Source organism: Arvicanthis niloticus, unplaced genomic scaffold, assembly GCF_011762505.2.
Source record: "Arvicanthis niloticus isolate mArvNil1 unplaced genomic scaffold, mArvNil1.pat.X pat_scaffold_255_arrow_ctg1, whole genome shotgun sequence".
In the NCBI taxonomy this organism is placed as follows: domain Eukaryota; kingdom Metazoa; phylum Chordata; class Mammalia; order Rodentia; family Muridae; genus Arvicanthis; species Arvicanthis niloticus.
This window is the reverse complement of record NW_023045921.1, coordinates 1-13746: the sequence shown is the minus strand read 5'-3', so window position 1 is coordinate 13746 and position 13746 is coordinate 1.

The window sequence follows — 13746 nt, the reverse complement described above, 5'->3', positions numbered from 1 at the left end:
GGTACAAAGACTTCATCATTGGGCAGTGCCCTTATTATAGACACCCAGAAGGAACCTTCTAGTGAGAAAGTAGACAACTTTTAAACAGGTGATAGAATCTTGCAAGGCCTGGAACCTGCTGGTCTTGCCACTTGGGGCTCTCTAGAATGAGAAAACCCTGTTGTTGATATCCAACAATTCAGATGACAGGAGTAGCAGCCTCTACTAATATACAGTCAAAATAACTAGAATCAGACATTCTATTTAGCAACAACAAAGGAAGTAGAGTTCAATAAGGAAGAAATTATCTTTACTGGTGCACGTTCACAAAGGCTTAGGAAGATGCTCCATTGAAAATGTAGGATGGGATTCCCAAGAAAGAGCACACCATGAGACAACATTGTTAGCCAGAACCATTTTTCAAAGACCCAATGGTTTTATGTCAAATTAACCTGAAGGAAAATCACTTCTCAAGGATGTTAGAAACCAAAAGTAGGGGCTGGAAATTCCAAACTAAAGCTGTCATTTTGGAAACTCATTTGAAATTTTAAAGCATAGTTGTTTTGCCCAAATCAGAAGATGGAAGCATGAACTTGGAGACCCAGTAAACAGCCAGGAAGCAGAATGTGTAGTGTTATCGGCATCATTGTGCCTTCCCAACTTGTTACAGCACCTAGAGTATTGTAACATTTTTTCTCTTTGAAATTAGTAGCTAAATTTATGTCATTGTCTTTAATCTTCTTATCAGAAAACACACATGTTAAAATATACCATTACATGCCAACTAAGCCTACTCTAAACCATTTCTTGATCATTGTACGAAATTATTTTACATTCTTTCATATGGTATCTTGTCAGGTTAAAATGTTAAAAGAAAAACTAATGATAAGCAGAAAATAATTTAAAATAAAATTCATTTTTTATCTTAACAAAAGGAAAGAAGAAGGGAACATTGACAAGAAATGTGATTTTTATTCTGTCCTAGAGTCTTGAGTCCAAAGCAGCAGGTGGTATGCATAGAAAGCCCAAGGCTGTGCAAAAAAAAAAAAAAGATATGGGCCTGAACGAATGAAAGAAGATAATCTACAATGAGAAGAATAGGTGCTACACTGGAGCCCTTTCTTCTGGGGGTCACAGCAAATCAGTGACAGTGTAATGATGGTGCCACATGAAGGGTGACGGGCTTGGAGCCCTATCAAATAAGGCCAAGTGAGTTCAACAGAATAGGTTTTAAACATTAGATAGGAGAGGCAGAGGTAATAGTAAATAAAGTATTGCAGTAAATAGTATCAAACAGTTACTATCTTAACAAGACTTCCATAGAAACTAGTTCCAGGGCCTCTCAACTTCCTCCAGCTATGGCTGAGTCCTAGGGACCACACACGCAGTCTATATCAAAACAAATATGGGATGCTTGGCCGCTGAAGCATCCCTCCTCTGTGCCTTGTTTTCTGCACATTTTTCCGATTAATGCCCATTTCTGGTGTAGTGGTGATGATATTCCACTGCCCACAAAGGTGCTCCTGCTGTCCTTGCCAATGACAGCCACTAGTCGCCATCCTTAGTGACTCAGTTCTAAGTGCTGTTGCTGAGAGAAATTGAGGTCACTGTCGTCTGACCCACGGGTGTGATATCTTATTACTGCCAAAGATTTCAACATAGATGCTATTATATGGACTGTGATAATGTTGAAATACTGTGTTTCCACATTCCATAGAAATTTCTCTAAGGGTAATAATTATATCCCTATTAACCTAATAATGTACATTATGTTTGTTTTCTCTCTGGAGATCCCTTTCTATTTTGAGTTTGCTTTTGTCTTGTGGCACTATTCTGAGTGATAGGAATGAACTGAGCTCAGAATCTCCCTTCTCCCAATCCAGACTTTTGAATCCCATGATGCACCTCACTTCACACTAAACTTCTATTGGGTATGCCTTGTATTTTAAATAGTTATGAAACATAACCAGAAGGTACCTATATGCATGTGTTGTGTGTTTCCAACTGTTATCTGAGAGACTGATTTCAGCTATCTTCCTGTCTCCAGTCCATCTTGTTCATAGGACAAACATAGCATGAGAAGTAGAAACACAGAAGAAGAAACAAGAGAGACCCTGTTTCAACAAAGTGAATGGCAACCACTCAGTCATTATCAGAGAAGCTTCCTCTTTTCCTAGGTGAAAACTAACACAGAGACCCACAAATGAACAATGTACAGAGACTGAGAGACTTTGGAACGCTCAGTCCTAAATGGGATGCCTTCATACAGCCTCTCCCCTCATGCCCCAGGAAGTTAAGTGGCAGAGGAGGCAGAGAAACCGTAAGAGCTTGGGGGTGGGGTAGATATATGACTCCAAGAAAACAGTACCTTCAAGAAAAAACAGATCAACCCACATATGAACTCACAGAGACTATGGCGCCAAACAAAAGAGCCTGAATAAACTAGACTGGGTCACAGTTCTGAGGGAGGAAGTAGACCTGGGTTCCCATTCCTAACTAAGAAGCTATCTGCAATTGACATCCAATTGCAAAGGAAAATTTAATTGTCTCCAATGGAGAGTCACTAGGTATATTTCAAGGCAGGCCCCATGCTGAGCAGCAGATGCTAACATGAAATTAACTCAAGCGTGTTTTGTAAGCTTTTTGTTTCCTATTCCTTTGTTAAGACAAGTTTTTGTCTTACTGCTGTTTTGCTTATATACTATGTTTTTTTTTTTAATTTGTGTTTTTATGGGGTCCTTGTATATGTATGTGTTTCCTTTTTTTTTCTTCATTTTTATTCTGGTTTTTTTCTGTGTAAATTATGAAGACAGTGAGGAAGAGAAAGGATATATGAGTTGGATCGATGAAGAGATGAGTAAGATCTGAGAGAGGATGACAGAAAAAGAACTATGATCAAAAGACATTTTATGAAAATAATTTCACTTTAAAAAAACTAATGACAAGAACCAACCCCTAATAGTTCATCTTCTAAACGCAATATGCATTGTATATATATATGTCCTATAGTCTCACATACATAAACAAATTAAATAAAGATAACACAGCAAAAATATTTTCATGCCTTAGTTTTTAATGATGATAAAATCATGACAATCCTTATCTGTCATATGCTTTGGTGCCGTGGACGCTGCAGAATTCTCATGCTCTGCTGGATGCCCTCGTACCTATGCACATATGGGCAGCAATAAATGGACCTAGAATATAATAGTTTTAAAAATGAGGCATAAATGTAGAAGGTGGGCATTTGGGTGGGGAGCGGTAGGAGACATTGAAGAGGTTATATGGGTCTGAGTGTAATCATAGTTCATAATCTAAACAATTGAAATAATCTAAACAGTTGAAATTTTAAAAGGTGTTTACTGATATTTGAGGATATTTCAATGGTTCTCATTTGCAGGTAATACTGAAGTTTATTGTAAATAATATGATAAAACTGACATTCTATGTCACTGAAACATGGACCAAAGGTCCTGTGATGGTTAATATTAGCTATCAACCTGACCAGTCTAGAGTCACCTAAGATACATGCTTCCATAGATGTCTGTGTGAGAAATAGGCTAGATTTGGTGAATTGAAGTGGGAAGCTATATCCTATATGTGAGTAATGTCATTCCTAGGGCTGGATAGAGTTTTAGACTGAATAAAAAAGAAGAAAGAAAAAGAAAGCTGAGGATCAGCATTCCTCATTTTCTGCTACCTGACTGTAGACATGATGTAAGAGCTGCTGTGAGTTCCTGCCAACATGCCCTCCTCACTAAGATGGACCATACCTTTGAAAGGTAAGAGTAGACAAACTTTCCTTAAGTTACTCTGGCCAATTATTTGTTATAGCGTTTGGGAAGTTACCTAATAGAGGACACAACATGGTTCATCTGGAAGCTGCTAAGCTTGTCTTATTATTCACTCTTCTCATCCTTTGTTACTGAACTCCAAAGTTTTGTCTCAGCACATAGTCACCTGATTAGTGGCTACAGTTTTCCTTCGTGAACATGCAATTATATTGCAGCCAACATATATGAAAAGCATTTACACCTACAACTCTGTATTGCATCATTTAGAAAAAGAATGTTTCTGTTCCAAAGAGCAGATTAGCAGAACTTCCAGATAAGGTGCTCATGAGCAAGCTTCAAGCTGAAATGGTAAAGCAAAAGCATAAAAAGAATTAGGTCCCTGGTTAACCTCAGCCCAGGCTGTTAAGTAAGAAATAAACTGTATATATATATATATATATATATATATATATATATATATATATATATATGTAATATATGCACACATACACATACATTCCAAGTATCTGCCATCTCTAATATTCAATGGCTGTCTAATTTAAAATTTTATTTCATTAATGCCGTTGATAGTCCTAGAAATCACGGCATCTAAAGAGCTTTTCATTGCTCATCTATTCTTACATTTAGATGGCCTACCCTGCTTCATATTAAATATATTGAGAGGTAGTCATGTTTTATTTGGAATATAAGTTTTGTGTAAGTATATAAAAGTTCTTATGTTTTGGAGTCATTTTTAATTTACAAGATATTTTACTCCAAAACTGATATACTTGTTCTCCAATAAAACAGTCTCTAGACTGTCACAAAGTAGATTTCAATATGGCATGTCATACTATGAAATAGGAAATATATTAAAATACTTAATTCACAAATAGTATACCCACACAGGTTCCAGGTCTCATTTGCCCTGTATCTCCTCAGCTGTGTGGGTCCTTGTTTGATAGCCCTTAGGTAATCTACTAATGTGACTACAAGAACAAAGTGGGCATTTTTTAAAAGACTACAAATATTTTTTAAAAGCATTTAGCTTTCATAAGAAAAAATATTTACAGTATATGAGCTATTACAAAATGCCAAATGAAAACTAAAAATAAATAAGGGTTATTATATTAAATGGTCTCTTAGGAGAAGTTCACTGTGTTAAGACCTTCCGATTGAAGGTTAGCCAGCTTAGCCAATCTCGGCTCTATATGACCCATCTAAAGAAAATTGTTCATGAAATATATACCTGCCACACTACTCTCAACAGCATCCAGTTAGAGACAGTACTGGAGCATTTATGAAAAGGACAGTGCTTCTTCTAAGATGTTCCCCAATTGTCTTCTGACCCTAAGCATAGAGCAAGGAAGTCATAGCTAACAAATTCGGCTCAACACAGCCAAGCAAGTATGCACTGCACTGCTCATATCTTAGCTTCCAACACTTTTTTTATAATCCATCTTGGGGCTGCTGCTGATGACATGAAATGGTTAAGACCATGGCACCCTAGAAATGTTCATTAGTGAACTTACTGATATACTATGTAACAGTAAAAATAAATCACCTTTCATGGCAGTGTACGCTTTCAAGTTGTCTGTCACTCTGGTTGACCTGGTAGCTAAGAAGCACATTCATCACTGGGTTTTTCAGAGGGAAAAGAGAGGCTTCTTTCTTTCTGACACAAATAAAACTCTGTGTTTATATGACAAATGTCTATAAGAAAGAAGCTTTTTCAAGAAATACAAAGCTAATGTAATAATCTCTGTGCTCGATGCCTGTGACTCATGAACGATGTAAAACAAACAGGATCACTTTACATTCCCACCCTTGAACACTATGATATAACTCATCTTTAATCCAAGGTTATAAATAAAGTCATTATCTAAGGCCAGCTTTAAAAATCTGTGAAAAGTATTTTATAAAACCATGGCTCATTCTAAAATCAACTGGGTTTGGCAAACAGCTCACTAATTACAAACCTATTTTGTAATTTGGAATTAAGCCAAGCCATTAAGATAGTCTACACAAAACAGTCCAGGCTAATAAAGAAGAAACAAAAAAAAAAAAATTAGGATGAACCCAAGATGAGGAGACCAGATGCTTAACACCTGGCAGTTAATGAAGACCAAAATCAAATGGTAAAAATAGCTAGAGGAATGATTAGGGCACATGGTAAAAAAAACTCCATGAAAATTATTCAAAGAAAAAGAAAGAAGCCTGCAAGAACGAAAGAACCCAAACTTCACAAACTAATAAATTCTAATTCAGACAACTATAATCTAACTCACAAAGGATCTCAACTAAAACATAAAATTTGAATTAGAAGGAAGTGGGAGAAAGAGCAGAAAATTCACATCTCTTAAGTATGTAGAGAGAGAGAAACTGGCAATTAGAAAGTTCAGGGATCTCCTTGCTGTTTCTTAACAACTGCCCAAGGAGAGACACTAAGAACAGATGTAAGTAGAACAAAACTATGTGCTTGATGCAGTCGGCCTGTCTCAGTGTGCTTTGGTTTTCCCCAAGGGACTTGGACAAAGTTGGGACTAAAATTGGACCCAGCTCTGGGTGGTAGTTCAGAGAAACCTGTTTGAAGTCTCAGTGAGTAAGTTGGGGAAATGGCAGGTTACTATGAGCAGTGTGGTCTTGCTTGTTCCTTGACTATTTGCATCTATTATATTGCTAGTTCCTCAACCTAGAACTGACCTGAATACTTGCATGTAATTAAAATGGTAAAAAAGCAAAAAGGAGGAGGGGTGATTGGATAGGAGGATCTAGAGGGAAATGCAGAAAGGGGATGACATCTGAAATGTAAAAAATAAAATATCCAAGTTTAAAAAAAAAAAACAAGAAAGGTTTTGTTTGTCATTTTGGATTAGTCTGTGGTATCTAAATACAAACTCCTAATTTCTCATTAGGACATTATTCTATGAGCTTAGAGGACAGTGTAACTGTCTGCATGACATTGTGCAAAATTGCTTGTAGTTTTTTCAGTTTTGGAGTAGATTCTTTTTTTAATAATCCAGTTTTTCTTTCATTTCATATTTTGTTATATTGAATTTTTTGTTTTTTTTATTTTTATTGGATATTTTATTTACATTTCAGATGTGATCCCCTTTCCCATTTCCCCTCCCTAGAAAACCCTATCCCATTCCCCCTTCTTCTTTTTTGCTTTTATACAATTTTTTTAATGTTAATCAAAGGCTTTATATATTTGGGAATGCTCAATAACAAGATGCCCATACAATCAGAAGTGCAACCCAATACCCAACCTAGATATATCAACTATATTTGACTGGCGGGGACACGTGAATATCCGCCTTGGAGTAGATTCTTATTAGTATAAACATAGCAAAAATATCCCTACATTATCAGTTATTGTCACTGATTCATCTTCTCTCCATCAGGACCAGTTCCACAGTAAGGGAAGTCAGTCCTTGAGCCTGATGCTCTGCATTCATGGCATCAGTAACATTTTTTCCTCAGTATCTTTGTTCTAGTGCATCAAGCACATAGTTTCACACAAGTATGTGCAGGAATGTCTGTAAGACATGTCATCATGTACACAGTAGTGGCTTCCCTGGGAGGAAGAGGCAAGGCTTCAGAGGCAGACAGCTTTCTCTGTTCACACCTAGAATAAGAGCTTTAAAAATACTAGGTGAGTGACATAAAGCAAAGAGCTAATGAAACTCACTATGTCATATGCCTATAGGACCCTCTTGATTCATCCAGTGAATACTGTTAGCCCCAAGAGTCATTAGATGTTTACATAACAATCTTCCAGATCAAAGAAAAGCATTTACCAAGACCAAGCGTTTCAGATATAAGTTCTAGGACTCAGAATTGAATACAGAGAGCAACTCAGAGTCCATCCATTTTCACAGTACACAGAGAGCCTTCTTTTCTTCAATCCTTCGATCGTTTATCTTCAAATACTTTAATATGACACTACATAATTTTCATTGGCTTGTGGTCACTAGTATGAGTAATTTAAAACTTAAGAGATAAAAGAACCACACAGGAACTGGAGGGAAGGGCATTTCTATTTTTGAGTTTCTGCTAAATTACAGGTGCAGTTCCGGGAATGTTGTGTAGAGAGTCTCATTGGCACTACAAGCTGTCAGATTTTCCATTTACAGACAAGGAAAACAAGCTTTGCAGATGTCAGATTGCTCAAACGTAGTTACTCAGTCAGAAAATTAGAAGAACCAGCATTAAAATCTAGTTTCTATTCATCTCTTTCCAAAAAGAAAAAAAGAAAGATGTTCATGGGGTCAGAGAGATGGGTAAGAGTACTTGCTGTACAAACATCAGGACCTGGATTCAAATTCCAGAACACATGTAAAAGCTGGGAATGATCACCTGTGCCTATAACCCCAGCATTTGGTGGTGGACACAGACAGATTGTAAGAGCTCACCAGCCAGTTAGCCCAGCCAAAACACCAAGTTTCCACTTCCTCTGGTGGGTGGTGGGATAGAAGGGAACCTTAAAGCATTTAAGACTCTTATTAAAAGTAGGTTTGAAAAATCTCAGCCTAATCCTTCCAAATGCTGAGGTTAAAGGTGTGCAGCACTTCCTCAGCAAGTTTTACTTTTAAGTAGACTTTATGTTTTTAAATCAACACCATAAAAGAATGAAGGCAAGGGGCAAGTGGTGTGTCTATAAGCAGAAGAATCCCAGATTGTGAGCTAGCCACTGAAGCAGGGTGAAGGAGGCATAAAGAAGATGCTACCTCACTGCCCTCACACCCTGATCTTGACTTCTAGGGTCCAGTACTCTGAGTCAATACTTTTCTGTTGTTCAAGTCACATTGTTTGTGATGCCTTATTACAGCAGCTCTGGGAACCCATGAGAGCTGCTGTTCAGTAAAAAGCACAGGCAAAGAAAGAAAACATGCAAATTACATAACACAGAAGTCCTTGGAAAAATCAAAATAAAACCCAGAAGGGAAATGTAATCTAATATTGATTAATACACATTTATTCTCTGATATTCAAAAATGGAGGCCACCAAAAACAGCCAAGAATTTTAGTCATATTAACTTCTCATAATGTAAAAGGTTTTGCTGTGAGAAGTTATTTTAATGACATCTAAACATGTATGCATTCTCCAAGAATCATGTATCTTCAAGAATCAAGAAAATTTTATTTTCCAATTCACATAGGAATTGATATTACTCAGAAATGGAAAGATCCTTAACTAATGAAACTCAGCCATCAATCAGCTCAATGCAGACACAGTCGCCACACAGTGAAGACAGTGATGACATGGGCAATGGACAGGGACAAGCAAGGGCAAGCCTCAGCATATAACTTTATGCTATAGAAATAACTTCCAGTGAGCCCAGCCAGTTCATGCATTCACACACATAGAAAGATTGCTTAAATATACAAGGACAAAGATTAAGTAGCATTTTAAGAATACTGCATTTTAGAAATTGAAGATATGGCTTAGTGGGTGACAGAGCTTGCTGTGGAAGCTGTGGAAACAAATAAGCAAGCAAGCAAACAAACAAAAAATATGAGAACAAATCCCTAACACATACATAAAAGCCAAACATGGCTGTGCATGCCTGTAACCCAGCATTAGAGACAGATGATCCTAGGAATTCCCTGGCCTGTCAGCTTCATAGAAAAAAAAAGAGTAGCAGGGTAACTGAGAATCATAGCACACAGAAGTTATGCATAGACACACAAACAAACATAGACACAAAGTTTTTAAAAATCAGAAAAGATTACACTTTAGGCAACTCAGTTTGGTTTTTCTAGTAAGTATTAAAATTCATTAGCAAACTAGTTTAACATCCACTAGAATTCAGATAGATTTCCATGGTCTATCCCAAGAAAATAAAAGAACCCATAATAATTAGATACAAATTTAAGTGAACTGCCCTAGTCTGTATTTTCCTGTGTCTGTATCTCAATAGCTACCAATCAAAGCATTTCTTCTAGCACCAATTCATTGGAATGTATTATTCAAGAAACTATTTAAAAATTTACTAAGTAGCTATTAATTTTTTATTTGTTCAGCAAATATTTCCTTTGCTTCCACTGTGGCCCAGACACTGTCCTAGTACACAGTGATAAACAGAACAGGTGTAATTTCTGTCCTCATAAAAATGGCCTTGAGATCACACCCACAGTTGCTTTGTAGCAAAGGGACTGCTCAGAAGTAAAGTATCCCCATATTGTTGTCCTATGGCAATGGCACACCTACACACGATCTCTTGATCGTAACGTAAGAAAGAACCTGCAGTCTGTCATAGACGCCTATGGTCTTCTTGCCCAGACTCCCTTCTTCTGAAGATTTCCAAGTTTTTATGGTACACCCTCAACTACAAACTAGGCAGTTATGCTTCACAGTGAACCAGTCCCCCAAACAGTAACACTGTGTCTAACATTTAAAATATGGCATTGATTATCACTACTACCATAGCAGTGAAAACCAGAGAGCAAGTAAATTTATAATCCATTAAACCCTAGAAAAGAGGAACATAAATTCCTCCCCCCTTTGTTTTTCATCCTGTGACTCAGGGCCACGATCAGCTTCAACTTTCTAATCTGTGATCTTGGTATTTCTTCTGTTTTTGCTTTACTGGGGGTTTTGTGGGGGAGACTTGTGGGGAGAGGATATGGGTGCATATGTATATATCAGTGTATAAGTGTATGCTGACATATATGAATATATATATATATATATATACATATACAACATATACATATACATTATATATATATATATGAGTATGTGTGTGTGCTGGGTCAAGTACATGTGGCGGGGTCAGTATATACATGTGTATTTACTGCATATGTGTGGAGTATGGGTTTATGCCAAAAGTCAAACTCAGACATTCATTTTCAGGTGCCTTCTGCCTTTTGTTTTTGAGACAGAACCTGACACTAGAATCTGGGGCTCATCGACCAAGCTATACTTGTTGGCTTTCAGGCTCCAAGAATCTCCCTGTCCCCTCCTTTTCAGCATAGGGATTGCAAATACTCATCTCCAGGCTTGACATGGGTTCTGGAAAGCAGGTCACTACTGAACTCTCTACCCATGTCTCCGCCGTCTTATACAGCACGCCACTTTCCTTCCACCATTTCCAATCCAAATACACATCTCAAAAATAAATGAGACAATACCTTCATGAATCTCTTAAATATGAGGTGCACTCACTAAAAACTTCAGCAATAGGTGCTGATATATACCCTGATGACACACACACTTGAAGTTGACGATCGGCTTCCCTTTTCTGGTTATGTCTTAGCTTTCCTCTGCCATGCTACTCAACTCTCTTCCCAAGCCCCTCTCTACTCACTGCTCTTGCAAACTCCCTCCTGTTCATTTTTCATGCAAAGCAACTGACCCATTTTTCTTGTTACCAGAACTTTTGCCAACCTACTTTCTGTTTAGAAGACTATCAAGATCCCTAAATAAAAGCAATTTCTTCCCAAAGAAGATTCTGGTTACTCGTTAATGAGATTTTCCCCCACTCACAAGACTATTAGTCAAGTTGTTTGGAAGAACATAAAAAGGATATAATTATATTGAGAAGACTTAAGTGGGCAGGCAATATTTGGTAGGATTTTAACGGATTAGTATGTATCCTCGGGCTCATTCCAATAATGACATGAGTGTATCCTGAGCAGAGGAGATGACATAAGAAAGAATGGAGTAAGGTAAGAATACAGAGCAAAACAGTACAGGGATCCCCTGATTACAGTCCCAGGTCAGGTTATTAGAGTCTTCGTTGTGAATAGAGCAAAGTTTTGAGATGGTTACTCCAAACTATTGTCTTTTATTTTATAGACTGTATTTTCAAAAGTCAGTTCTAAACTAGGTTTTACAGCAGATGCCCAATAATCCCAACAGTCAGGAGGCTTAAACAGAAGGGAAATTAATTTAAGGGCAGCCTTGGAGATATATAACAAGGTGTTATATAAAAACTCAGCTCTGAAAATTTGAACCGATTCAACATATGATAGGAGATTAGTGTGACAGGCACACTGGTAATAATTGCTAATAAGTGTTCAAAACACCATTATTCTGAAAGAGCCTAGAGCAGAATTTCCTACCTAGAATTTGAAACACACACACACACACACACACACACACACACACACACACACACATACACACACCATGTGCAGCTGAGTTTGCCTGAGAACACTCACAGTCTTTGAGGAAATGAAGAGAGGCTGGTTAGCTGGAATGTCTGTTTGCCTCTGTCAACAGCACACTTTGTCATCGGCATCAGCATGCAATAACAAATGTTGTGTGCCATGGACACCATGCTGGGAAGTTCTCTCCAAGGAGTATGACATTGCACAAGTCCAGATGAGCCGTATGAGCACAGCTGTGGCAAAGGCAAAAAGGACATGGACTTGGGAGCTATTTATGAGGTAAAAAGAACAGATGTTAGTAATTGAGTTCTTCAGAGACGTGAAAATGAAAAGGGGACAAATGGACTCATCACAAGAGGAGGTTAGAGAGTGAAAACTTGTACCATGAACCACATATCATGGAGTAGAGACAAGAGTGGAAAACTGAGACTGATTGAATCTGGTCCTGGGGAAAGGTTTTATAGCCAATTCTGAGTTCTGGTTTGAAATGTATTTGCTGTTCTGTCTCTATAACATAGACCTTTCCCTTGTTCCCCCACTGAAGATGAACTCAACAGTCTCAGCACTCTCAAAAGGGGAGGAAACAAGATAACATAGGATTTGCAGTTCTGATATCAAGTAGCCTAAGATGTCTTTCATGGTAGAGGTCTGGAATTCAGCAGTTAGTGACATCACTGATGGGCCCAGCAAAGCAAGACTCCCCAAACAAGTCTTGATACACAAACTATTTTAAGAAGCAAGGTTTTTCAGAAGAGCAGACCTTATCTCCAATTAATTGAAGTGTGGGAATTCTCTAGAACAAGGGCAAAGTTGTTAGTTTTCAATATTTTTCACCAAAGCAAAGTTTTTCTGGAGTGAACAAAACTATCAACTTGACTTGTCTATACTCCTGTGGTCATAGATTATCTCAACTGACACTCTCAACTTGATAAAATATGTTAGGTTTTCTAACATATATTCCGTACATACATCGACTAGAATAAAACTGATATATCAAATTCCAGAGCCTCCTTATCTAGCCCTCAAGGCAATTGTGAGTAAACACATCTGTCTCTGCCCCACATCTGACAGGCACAGATATTTTTGCACTAGGGTAATTAATAGAAACAGTAAATGCTTCGTAAATGCAATTTTGCATTGAGGACAGCCGGGGATTAAAGAGAACAGGCTCTGAGGCCTGATAGATTGAACAGGCTATAAGTTCCATCAAGAAAACCTGCCTAGCTAGCATCATCACCTGAGCCCCAAAGCTTCCTACAGTCCTTCTCTGTGTTCTGAGCAAGCTTTATTTTTCATATTCCATGAAGGAAATTCCAGGTATTTCCCACTTTCCTCAGATCTCTCACCCCCGCCTCCACTCTCTGCACCAGATCCACTTCAATAGTCTTGGATTTAAGTTTCTTTGTTGACATTGTCTTCTCTATGGGATTGGGGAAGAAACATACTCCCTCCCCTATCTGACAGTCACTCACTATCTCCTGGTCTATTAGGGATCCTCAGGCATCTATATTCTCATTGTTAGTGAGATCCTTCCTTCTTAGGCACCTCTGCCTTCTGATTTTCCCGGAGCCTATTTGGTTGCTTCTTTGAAGTTCTTCTGCACCCAATCGATCATCTTATTTCTTAAGTGCTGAAGCCCTCCTGTGGTTCCAAGAACACTATTTTTCATTTTATTTTCTATGCCTCCTTTTCATAATAGTTTCTGGATGTGTGACTTTAAATATCATCTAGTACTCATAATTTTATGTGAATCTGTGCAGATCTCTCTAGAGATCTAATCTTATGTATTTCAGTATACATCATCACTTCATCATCTAATTTTACATGAATTGCAATGTGTTTAAAATAGACCTAAAGGTTCTTCCTTTGGGACCTG